Source organism: Notolabrus celidotus, chromosome 17 (genome assembly GCF_009762535.1).
Source record: "Notolabrus celidotus isolate fNotCel1 chromosome 17, fNotCel1.pri, whole genome shotgun sequence".
Lineage (NCBI taxonomy): Eukaryota > Metazoa > Chordata > Actinopteri > Labriformes > Labridae > Notolabrus > Notolabrus celidotus.
The window spans coordinates 31,566,485-31,577,221 of record NC_048288.1 but is presented as its reverse complement, the minus strand read 5'-3'; positions in this window follow the sequence as shown (position 1 = coordinate 31,577,221).

Here is a 10,737-nt window from a genome sequence, read left to right as displayed (position 1 = left end):
GAGTGGGAGGGGACGCCGAGACCTTTCTGGCATGTGCACAAACCATTTTAAAGTGACACACACACACACACACACACACACACATAAACACACACACTCTCACAGTTGGAGGAGCATCAGAACTGGCGGCCTCCATCAGCAGAGGAAATGAAGCTTGCAAACACAAACACAGACACAAACAGAGCTGGAAATGTATGCAAACAAGCAGAAATGAATACTAAAGTAATATAATGACACACACACACACACACACACACACACACAGCCGGTAGTGCATCAATATGGCTACCACCAGCAGTGAATGCTAGGCTAATGGGATGATGAATATCAGCGACGTGACGCAGTGTATTCCAGGAAAATCAGCCCCCTCGGCAGCTATTTCCTCAGAGTCGGGTCAGGCCATATTTCTCACTAACTGCTCCGATGACAGCAGAGACTCTCTGAGAGGAAGCTGGGTCAACGATGATTAAAGCCGTACCTGCACCTTTGAATTCGGTCTTGTATTTTCTCGTCACATTACGGGGGCCGAATAAAGGTTTGTGTTGTTCTCCAGCGTTAATGGGAAACTCGGCACTGATGGAGTTTCTCGTTTTAAACGGCGGCTCTGCGAGGCAGAGGTCGACACGAGTCTGAGTCTATCGCAGTAATATATTCAGAATCTAACAGAGCTGGTACTGAGGTTTAGTTTCAATCTGTGCTTACAGAAATATGATCCCACAAGGTCGCTCCAACAGACAACAGAGCACAGATCGTCACAGCACCAGATGTGATAGGTTTCTATTCTAGTCAGTGTGTTAACTTCCACTGGATCCACTCCGTTGAGTTCCGGCTGCGTCTCTGATCCAGCAGGTTGGAGTCCTCCGGATCAGATACACAAGACTTCTATTGTTCCCGGATGCCGGAGCACGATGCATCAATCTCAACAGAGCAGATGGAGCGGGACAGGAAGTCAGGTTTCACCAAAACAAAATGAAAACATCCGGTTAATTTTCAGAATAAAACACTCTGTGTTATCACCAGATCGTATTTCACTTAACTACAACAACAAACCAAAGTCATGATGAGCGGAGCCAGGCCTGGAGTCAACAGGTCAGAGGTTTTCAGAGGACCAGAAAGACAACATGGATGAGGAGAGGAGGAGGAGAATCCTTGATTCAGGGATTACTGCGGGGAAACCTCGGTCACATGACTCCAGCTGTCTGGAGGTCCTGCTCCGTGCTGCACTCTGTAAACAAGCACAGAGCCAGAGATGGACTGGAGTGGATAGGAGACGGACCAGACATGGATCTGGTGGAAGTCCAATGTTAGGCCCGTGACACCTACAGCCAGGAGGCTCAAGAGTGGAGGGTCAAAACTCAAGAGAGTTAAGAACATAGAAGAGTTTTTAGAGCAGGGGTTCCCAAAGTGTGGGTCAGGACCAAGCTGTAACCTCCGGTCTGAAATGATGAAGCCCATGAGGAAGTGTTATAAACTGCAGTTCATCGAGCATCCACTAGAGGCTGGCTGCAGAAACACAGGAAACCACATAGATATGAATGGGAAAAAGACGATCTTTGCAGCATTAATAAACATGTTTACAGTCTGGTTCAAAAAACGGCTTGGCCCTACATATCTAATCTCTCTATCGGCACACACTGTACGGGGGTGAATTTATTTCTAACGTGACGTTTCAGAAGATATTAAGATTACGAGTTTTTGCCCAAATAAGGACATGACTGACGTGACTCCCGGATGGGAACACATAGCTGTTGGCTAGGAGGCTCAAACTCCGCCCCTTTACATCACACTCTGCCTGGTTGAGTTCTGCATTTCCAATATGGCTGCCTCCAACGACTGGCTTCTGAACAGGAACCCATCTGCTCTCAGGAACAGATGGGTGACGTCACGGATACTACGTCCATTATTTATACAGTCTATGGTCAGGACCGCCTGGGGGGGGTCGCGATACACAAATCGGGGGTTGTGAGATGTTCTCCAGAATGTTTTTTTTTTTTAAATAGTACATTTTACCCATTATAGTAAAAATATAGTCAAAAACAGAACCTAAACTTGAAATAAAACCTATAAAATAGAAAGTGTAATGAGTGTTCTGCCTTTCTTTGTTTCCAGATGACTCCTAAGTTTAGAGTTAGTGAACAGTGAATGATCTAAAGCATCAGTAGCAGCAGGTTCATTCATAACACACAGGAAACACAGACACATGCTCATATAGGGAGGGTCATTATCTGCAGACCAGCTGAATGAAGACACATTAAATCACTCTGAGGGACAGGGGGGGTCACGAGTCTTTGGAACCTTTATTTTGGGGGTCACGGGCTGAAAAGTTTGGGAACCCCTGCTCTACAGAGATCAGAATCAGAATCAGAATCAGAATCAGAATCAGCTTTATTGGCCAGGTATGCTTGAACACACAAGGAATTTGACTTAAGTGAACTGTGCTCTCTTTGTACAAGGCATAAGAATAAGAATAAGACCTACAAATAAAAAATAAGATAAAAATATAATAACAATAACCTTAGCTATAAATACAAAGAAACAACAAATAGGCTTGACTAATATGTACAGACTAAATAATATGATAAAGTGCAGTGGTGAGTTGCAGAGGTAGTTTTTACATTAGTAGTTAAATAATAAAATAAATAGAAATATGGAATTCTGCTTGGAGAATTGTTGCATTGTGTATCGACAGAGAGTATTGATCTAACAGGTATGACACTGTTATGGTTCAGTGTTCATCAGAGTGACAGCCTGGGGGAAGAAACTGGAGCGCCGCCTGCAAGCTAGTTCAGGCAGACAACTCGAGCTGCGCTCAGTCATACTGACACGTCATCATCCTCCCTATCAGCTGATCTCATCCTCCTCTCATTTGGCGGTCTATTTAAGCTGCATGTCTCCCCGTCTCTGTCTCTGCCTCTGCTTTGCAAGTGCTCCTGCTGTCCTGCTCAGTGCTGTGTGCAAACTTTGTACCCACCTCCTCCCTGGCATCCACCTGCGGGCTCCGAGGGGGGTTAGTCCTCTCTCATTGCTCCTAAATGTCTGCATTTAAATAATAAATGCTGAGTAATGAGGTTCGGAGCCCATACGCCAAACACAATACTGTACTGCAATAAACTTTATCTTAAGTGAACGTGAGTCGTCGTACTGAACTGTTCTTATGGCGGGTTGTTTTGGCGCACAGTGATCTGTAGCGCCTGCCGGAGGGGAGGAGTTTGAAGACTTTGTGTCCAGGGTGTGAGGGGTCAGCGGTGATGCTACCTGCCCGTTTCCTGGCCTGGGACCGGTACAAGTCCTGGATGGGGGGCAGGTCGACACCGATGATTTTCTCTGCAGTCCTTATCGTCCGTTGCAGTCTGTGTTTGTCTAGTTTGGTTGCAGAGCCAAACCAGAGATGTTTGAAAGCTGCACGCTCCACCTCTCCCTGCTCCCCCACGCTCCACCTCTCCCTGCTCCCCCATGCTCCACCTCTCCCTGCTCCCCCACGCTCCACCTCTCCCTGCTCCCCCACGCTCCACCTCTCCCTGCTCCCCCACTTTAACGAGGGAAGAGAGGAGAGGAGAGCGAGGGAACAAGTAGGAAGTACACTAACACCTCTTTAATTAGACCAAAGTTCAGATGGATCCCCGTCTGACCATAAAGCTTAAAGCTACCATCACTGGTTCTCCCGTCTGAGAAGTCTCCCCCTCCTCTCCTCCTCCAGATTTTATTTCCATAAACTTTTGTGTCTCCGTTCTTCTTCAGGAACTGGTGGCGTCTTTTTAATAATTATTTGGTGCCAGAGATTCAGAGGAGGATAAATAAGCCGTATCAAATTAAAAGTCATCCAGCGAGTGAGAACACTCAGTTATCAGAACAACCCACACTGGAAGGATGAAATGAACTTTATTGATCCCCGGGGAGAGAACTGGGTCACGGCACAGGTGGAGATACAGAGGTGTGGGCTGGGGAACGAGACCAGATGATATTAAGGAAGCTGAATTAAAATACAATACCAAAGGAGGAGCAGTCTGCGGGGGTTAAAGCTGACACGGAGCTGCTCAAACATCTGAAGACTTCCTCTTAGCGACTTCTTTAAAGACAACAACTCAAACTCCACAGCCCGGAGGAGAAGTCACACCTGAGCACGAAACAAACAACAACACAGTCTGACCTTCTCCTCCTGCGCACATCCACCTCCTCCAGACCGGGGAATGTCGGCCATCTTGATTGTGACCCCCCTCAGTGTGTCATCCACCACACAAGGACACACGCACACACACACACACAGGAAGTGAATCACGGGTAACCGGAGTAGGTATTAGAAAGGACAGACGCTGTTTCTCCTGGAGGAGAGGAAATCAGATTTACTGAGTCTGACTGATAAGTTGATTTAATTCAGACGAAGAAACCTGAAACCATAAGAGGGATCTCATCTGGACTCAGTTCGGCTCAAACACAAAGTCAGAGGAGACTTTTTGTTTTCATCTTCTTGATTTTTCAGAGTTTTGATTTTCACTCAAACGCAACCGAGCTGCAGAATTACCTTTCAGTCTGATATAAGATATATTTTATTTGTCCCACGTTGGAGGAAATTTCTTTTGTTACAGCAGCTTACAACACGGGACAGGGGAATACAACAATGTACTAACATAGTTCAAAAATATGATAACAGTAATAATAGCAATGACAAGGGTAAAATTAAAAAAAAATTAAAAAAAAAAAAAAAAAAAAAGATAAAATAGAATAAAATAGAATAAAATAGAATACAATAAAATAAAATAAAAATAAGATAAAATAGAATAAAATAAAATAAAAATAAGATAAAATAGAATAAAATAAAATAAAAATAAGATAAAATAGAATAAAATAGAATAAAATAGAATAAAATAGAATAAAATAGAATAAAATAAAATAAAGTAAAAATAAGATAAAATAGAATAAAATAGAATAAAATAAAAATAAGATACAATAGAATAAAATAGAATAAAATAAAATAAAATAAAAATAAGATAAAATAGAATAAAATAGAATAAAATAGAATAGAATAAAATAAAGTAAAAATAAAATAAAATATGGCAACTATTCCAGATATATACACACTATGTACACTTCTATCTGATAAATAGATAAGGTAAATTATTGCACAGATAAAAACTACACCAGGTTATTTAAAGAAACATACACAGTATGAAGAACAGTGCGATTCAGATGGATACAGTAGTTATTTGTGAATGTGCCAGGTCACTTAGTAACTGCCATGTAGTGTAATGAAAGATGAGAACAGCTGATTAACGGGACACAGCAGTGCTGGTGTTAAACAGTCTGATTGCAGATGGGATGAAGGACCTGTGGTAGCGCTCCGTCCTGCAGGGTGGGAGTCTCAGTCTGCTGCTGAAAGGAGCTGCTCAGGGACCCCACAGTCTCATGCAGGGGGTGAGAGGGATTGATGGATGTCAGTTTGACTAACATCCTCCTCTTACCCACCTCCTCTATGGAGTCCAGAGGACAGCCCAGGTCAGAACTGGCCCTCCTGACCAGTCTGTTAAGTCTTGTCCTGTCCCCGTCTGTGCTCCCTGCTCCCCAGCAGACCACTGCATAGAAGAAAGCAGACGCTACCACAGTGTCATCAAATGTCTGTAACAGAGTCCTGCACACTCCGAAGGACCTCAGTCTTCTCAGCAGGTGCAGACCACTTTGGCCCTTCTTGTACAGGACGTTGGTGTTGTGTGACCAGTCCAGTTTATTGTTGAGGTGAACACCCAGGTATTTGTAGGTCTCCACCCTCTCCATGTCCAAGCCCTGGATGTTCACCGGTGCAGTCTGGGGTTACAGTCTGTGGTCTTGACCTAACATCTCTAAAGTCTACAAAGTCAGTGTGAGGATGTTAATCCACATACAAATCAAGAAGTAAGAAATGAACAGTAACCTGTCCAGTATGTTGAAAACGTTGCTGACCCTTCTCTCCAGCAGAGTAGACTCAGGAAGCTGAACTTCATGTGAGTTGTTTTTGTTCTCTTTCTGAAACTCTCAATCTTTACATAGCTAACAAAGGATGGATCAGATGTTGGTTTTCAGGAACCAGGACCAGCAAAGACCTCTGTTTTAAATCCTGAGAGCTGGAACATGATTGGCTGACAGAAGTCGAGGTTAGATAAAGAAAAGAGAGCGCAAAGTTTATATCCCAAGCTTTAACGCCCTTTAATAACTCATCAGTTTCTTCTCCTCTAATGTGTAAAGTCATGTCACAAGCCGTGATATGAAACCTCCGCCATGTTCCCTCTCTGACCCGGAGCCCTCGCTCTGTGAGAGAGCAAACAGTCCGTCTGCAGGAGAGGTCATTGTCAGGTAAATGATGGAGTCTGCATGAAAGATGAAACACCTCAGAGACGGGGGAGGAAGAGGTCTCTGAGAAATGAATATTTATTGACGAGCGGCTTTATTGACACAGAATGAGTTGACACTGTTGACACGTGGGAGCAGATGGTCACTGGGCGGTGTGTGTGTGTGTGTGTGTGGTCTGATCGATACGCCCTCACGCCTGACTGAACGTGGCGAGCGATTTGACTGCTGAAGAGAGACGGAGAGGAAGAGAATAAAGGCAGACTGTTGTATCTGTCAGAGTTTTACTCTGTAATGGAGGGTTGGACAGACTTCACCTCGTGGTGCTTTCTTACCTGAGTGACTAAGACAGAAATAATAAGAGGAATAAGTTCAGTAATTACCAGGCGGCCGACTTCAACATGTGATTTAAAGTTTCATAAAGAACTTCAATCTGGAGTTTGATCTGATAATTCACTCGAGAAGGAAACATTTAGCATTTTCTTTGACTTTGTGTAAAACTTTGGAAGATACTGAACACCTCTTCATATTTAGGAGTGCTGTCAGGGTCGAGATGTCTTCACGAAGATTATCAAAGGATTGTGAAGTCGCCCTCCGTCCACAATAACATCACACACATCTGTGATTCTCTTGATTTCTCTTTCTTTCATTAGTTTTTATTTGTTCTATCTTTTTTGTATGTGTGTGTACTTTTCAAAAGAAGAAGCTGTGATTCTCTTGATTTAGCAGCTTGTAACAGTAGTCTTCTCTCAGCCCACCGTGAATGCGTCTCTCCTCCCGGTGTTCCGCTTTTCAAAGTGACCCTGTAAACTGGAGACCTTCAGCTGAACGTGTCAGTGTTTGTGGAGTTTACACAGCTGTTGAAACACAGAGGGAGTTCCTGGGAAGGCAAACTAGTTTAGTTTTTATTAAGATTTCAAAATATCCTCATCAGATATTTAATGATGGTCTAAAGACGTTTATGAGGGATGCATCCGGCTGAGAGTCTCCAGTTAACAGGGTCGCTGTTTAAACCAAAACACCGGGCGATCTCTTTTGAGTTCAAAAGGATTTTAAAGCCGTGTTGAAACGTCTTTGCTACTCTCGTTTATCTCCTCTCACGTGTTGATTCATTCATTGCTTTTTCCATGTTTTTAACCGCAGGCGCAAAATGTTCACGTTTTTTTCATGTTTTTCTGCTTTTGGAGAACAATTTCAAATTGATGAAAATTATTTTTTTCGACAGGCTCCAGGTCAACTTTTTGTCAATTTTTTTGGGTCAAAATTTTTTTTTTCAAAATTTTTTTGTCCCAAAAAAAAAAAAAAAAAAATTCAAAAAATGTTTGTCAAATTTTTATTTTCAATTTTATAAAAAAAAAAAAAAAAGAAAAATCAAATTTTTTTTGTCATTTTTTAAAAAAAAATTTAATTTTAATTTTTTTTAATTTTTCCAAAACCATTCACAGTCATTGATTTTTGATTTAATGATTGTCTAAAGACATTTATGAGGGATGCATCCGGCTGAGAGTCTCCAGTTAACAGGGTCGCTGTTTAAACCAAAACACCGGTCGATCTCTGCCACGGCTTTTTGAGTTCAAAAGGATTTTAAAGCCGTGTTGAAACGTCTTTGCTACTCGCGCTTATCTCCTCTCACGTGTTGATTCAGTGAATCCATCTGTGATGAAATATAGCACCATCTAAAACAGACCAGCTGAGTCTCTTCATGCTAACAGGCTAACAGTTGTGTTGCTCATAATGATACCTGCCGGTCCGTCTGCTTCTATGGTGTCATCTGTGATGAATGGCATTCCTCTTTGTGTTACTGCCCTCTACTGGTCTGGTGGTGTAGTGCATTTACTTTTTTTTCTCCATATGTCCATACTTGGGACTTCAGCCCGCGGTCGAAACGCAGACAACAATGGGGACACAGGAACCTTTTAGTTCAGGGGAAAGTAGTTCTGGGGGCTAAAAGACCCCGGAACTCTTGGTGGAAATGCACCTATTGGCTTTCTGTGTTTAGTATTTGACTTCAGGTCAGGTGTGCATATCGTTCTCCTATCCGTGTTGAGGATCAGGTTATTTCTGGTTATCTGTCTCGGCTCAAACAAATCCATATTGAGCTTCCTGAGTCGTTTTCCACCTCATCAAACTCAGTAAACAGAAACGTCTGTAACAGATAAGAACACAAACTAAGTGTTGTGTAATAGTGTGAACGAGACAGATCCATTGGTTGGTTTGATAAAGCCTCTGACATCACTCCGTGCTTTATTTTATATTTAAAACAAACCACATCATGTATTCAGAGCCAGAGTGTAAACACTGCTGCGAGCTCAGCTTCCATCCAGCTCTGTGTGTTTAAGGATGTAGAAACAAAGAGGAAGAGAAGGAACCCCAGCTCTGATTGATAAAAGAGTGGAGGAGTCAAGATGGACACGAGAGGAGAGAGAGAAAAGTTTCTACAAACAAATCTGAGACAGCTCAGAGAGACGGAGACATGAAGAGAGAGACGGAGGGAACTGAGTTCAGCGTTATCTCATAGGTTCCTCCGCAGTGAGGATATTGATCCACTGTTGGACTGACGGACGGGCTCCAGAGGTGATCTCAAACCCACGTCTCCGGTCCTCGGTGGGTTCCCGGTTCTTCCGAGACTCCCTCCCTGACGCCCCCTCAGGCTCTATTTCTGCAGTGACACATTATCCTCTCGCTATAAATCATTTGGACACAGCTGGTGAAATGAACATGACTTAGCACTCTGCCGTATTCTTAAGGATCGCCAACAAGTGTCTGAACCGGAGCCAACAGCACTTCTTCCCATACCAACACACATAGCTAAGTAATGAGCCACTCGAGAGCTCCTTTCACGAGGATTTCACAGCAGCCTCCGGCAGGCAGCTCTTCTCTTTTTAAAATACATGTAGAGCGGCGAGGCTCCCAAACTCTGAAACCAGAGCTGAGGGGATAAACAACACTCAGGACACAGGACACTAAAACCCCACAATGACAACAAAGTCTCCTGAAGTCTCTGTCAGAGGACAAGAGTCCACAACGACTCCACAATGACTCCACAACGACTCTACACTGACTCCACACTGACTCCCCAACAACACACTGACTCCCCACTGACTCCACACTGACTCCACACTGACTCCCCAACAACACACTGACTCCACAACGACTCCACAACGACTCCACACTGACAACAAAGTCTCAAGAAGTCTCTGTCAGAGGACAAGAGTCCACAATGACTCCACAACGACTCCACAACGACTCCACACTGACAACAAAGTCTCCTGAAGTCTCTGTCAGAGGACAAGAGTCCGTACTGACTCCACAACGACTCCACAACGACTCCACAACGACTCCACAACGACTCCACACTGACAACAAAGTCTCAAGAAGTCTCTGTCAGAGGACAAGAGTCCGTACTGACTCCACAACAACACAATGACTCCACAACGACTCCACAACGACTCCACACTGACTCCAAACTGACTCCCCACTGACTCCACACTGACTCCCCAACAACACACTGACTCCACACTGACTCCCCAACGACTCCACACTGACTCCAAACTGACTCCCCACTGACTCCACAACGTCTCCAAACTGACTCCCCACTGACTCCACACTGACTCCCCAACAACACACTGACAACACAGCGACTCCCCAACGACTCCACACTGACTCCAAACTGACTCCCCACTGACTCCACACTGACTCCACAACAACACACTGACTCCACACTGACTCACCACTGACTTCACACTGACTCCACAACAACACAATGACTCCAAGACGATTACATACTGACTCCCCACTGACTCCACAACAACTGCACAAAGACTCCACACCGACTCCACAATGACTCCACAACGACTCCAAAAAAACTCCACAACGACTCCAAAAAAACTCCACACTGACTCCACACTGACTCCCCAATGACTGCAAAACGACTCCACACTGACTCCACACCGGCTCCACATCGACTCCACACTGACTCCTAGTGACTCCACAACAACTCCACACTGACTCCCCAATGACTGCAAAACGACTCCACACTGACTCCACACCGGCTCCACATCGACTCCACACTGACTCCACACTGACTCCCAGTGACTCCTCAACGACTCCACACTGACTCCACACTGACCCCCCACTGACTCCACACTGACTCCCAGTGACTCCACGTCGACTCCACACTGACTCCACACTGACCCCCCCACTGACTCCACAACGACTCCACACTGACTCCACTATGACTCCCAGTGACTCCCCACTGACCCCCCACCGACTCCACACTGACTCCACACCGACTCCACATTGTCTGCCCAACTACTCCACATTGTCTGCCCACCGACTCCGCATTGTCTGCCCAACGACTCCACACTGACACCACACTGACCCAACAACGACTCCACAATGGTCTGCAACGACTCTACAATG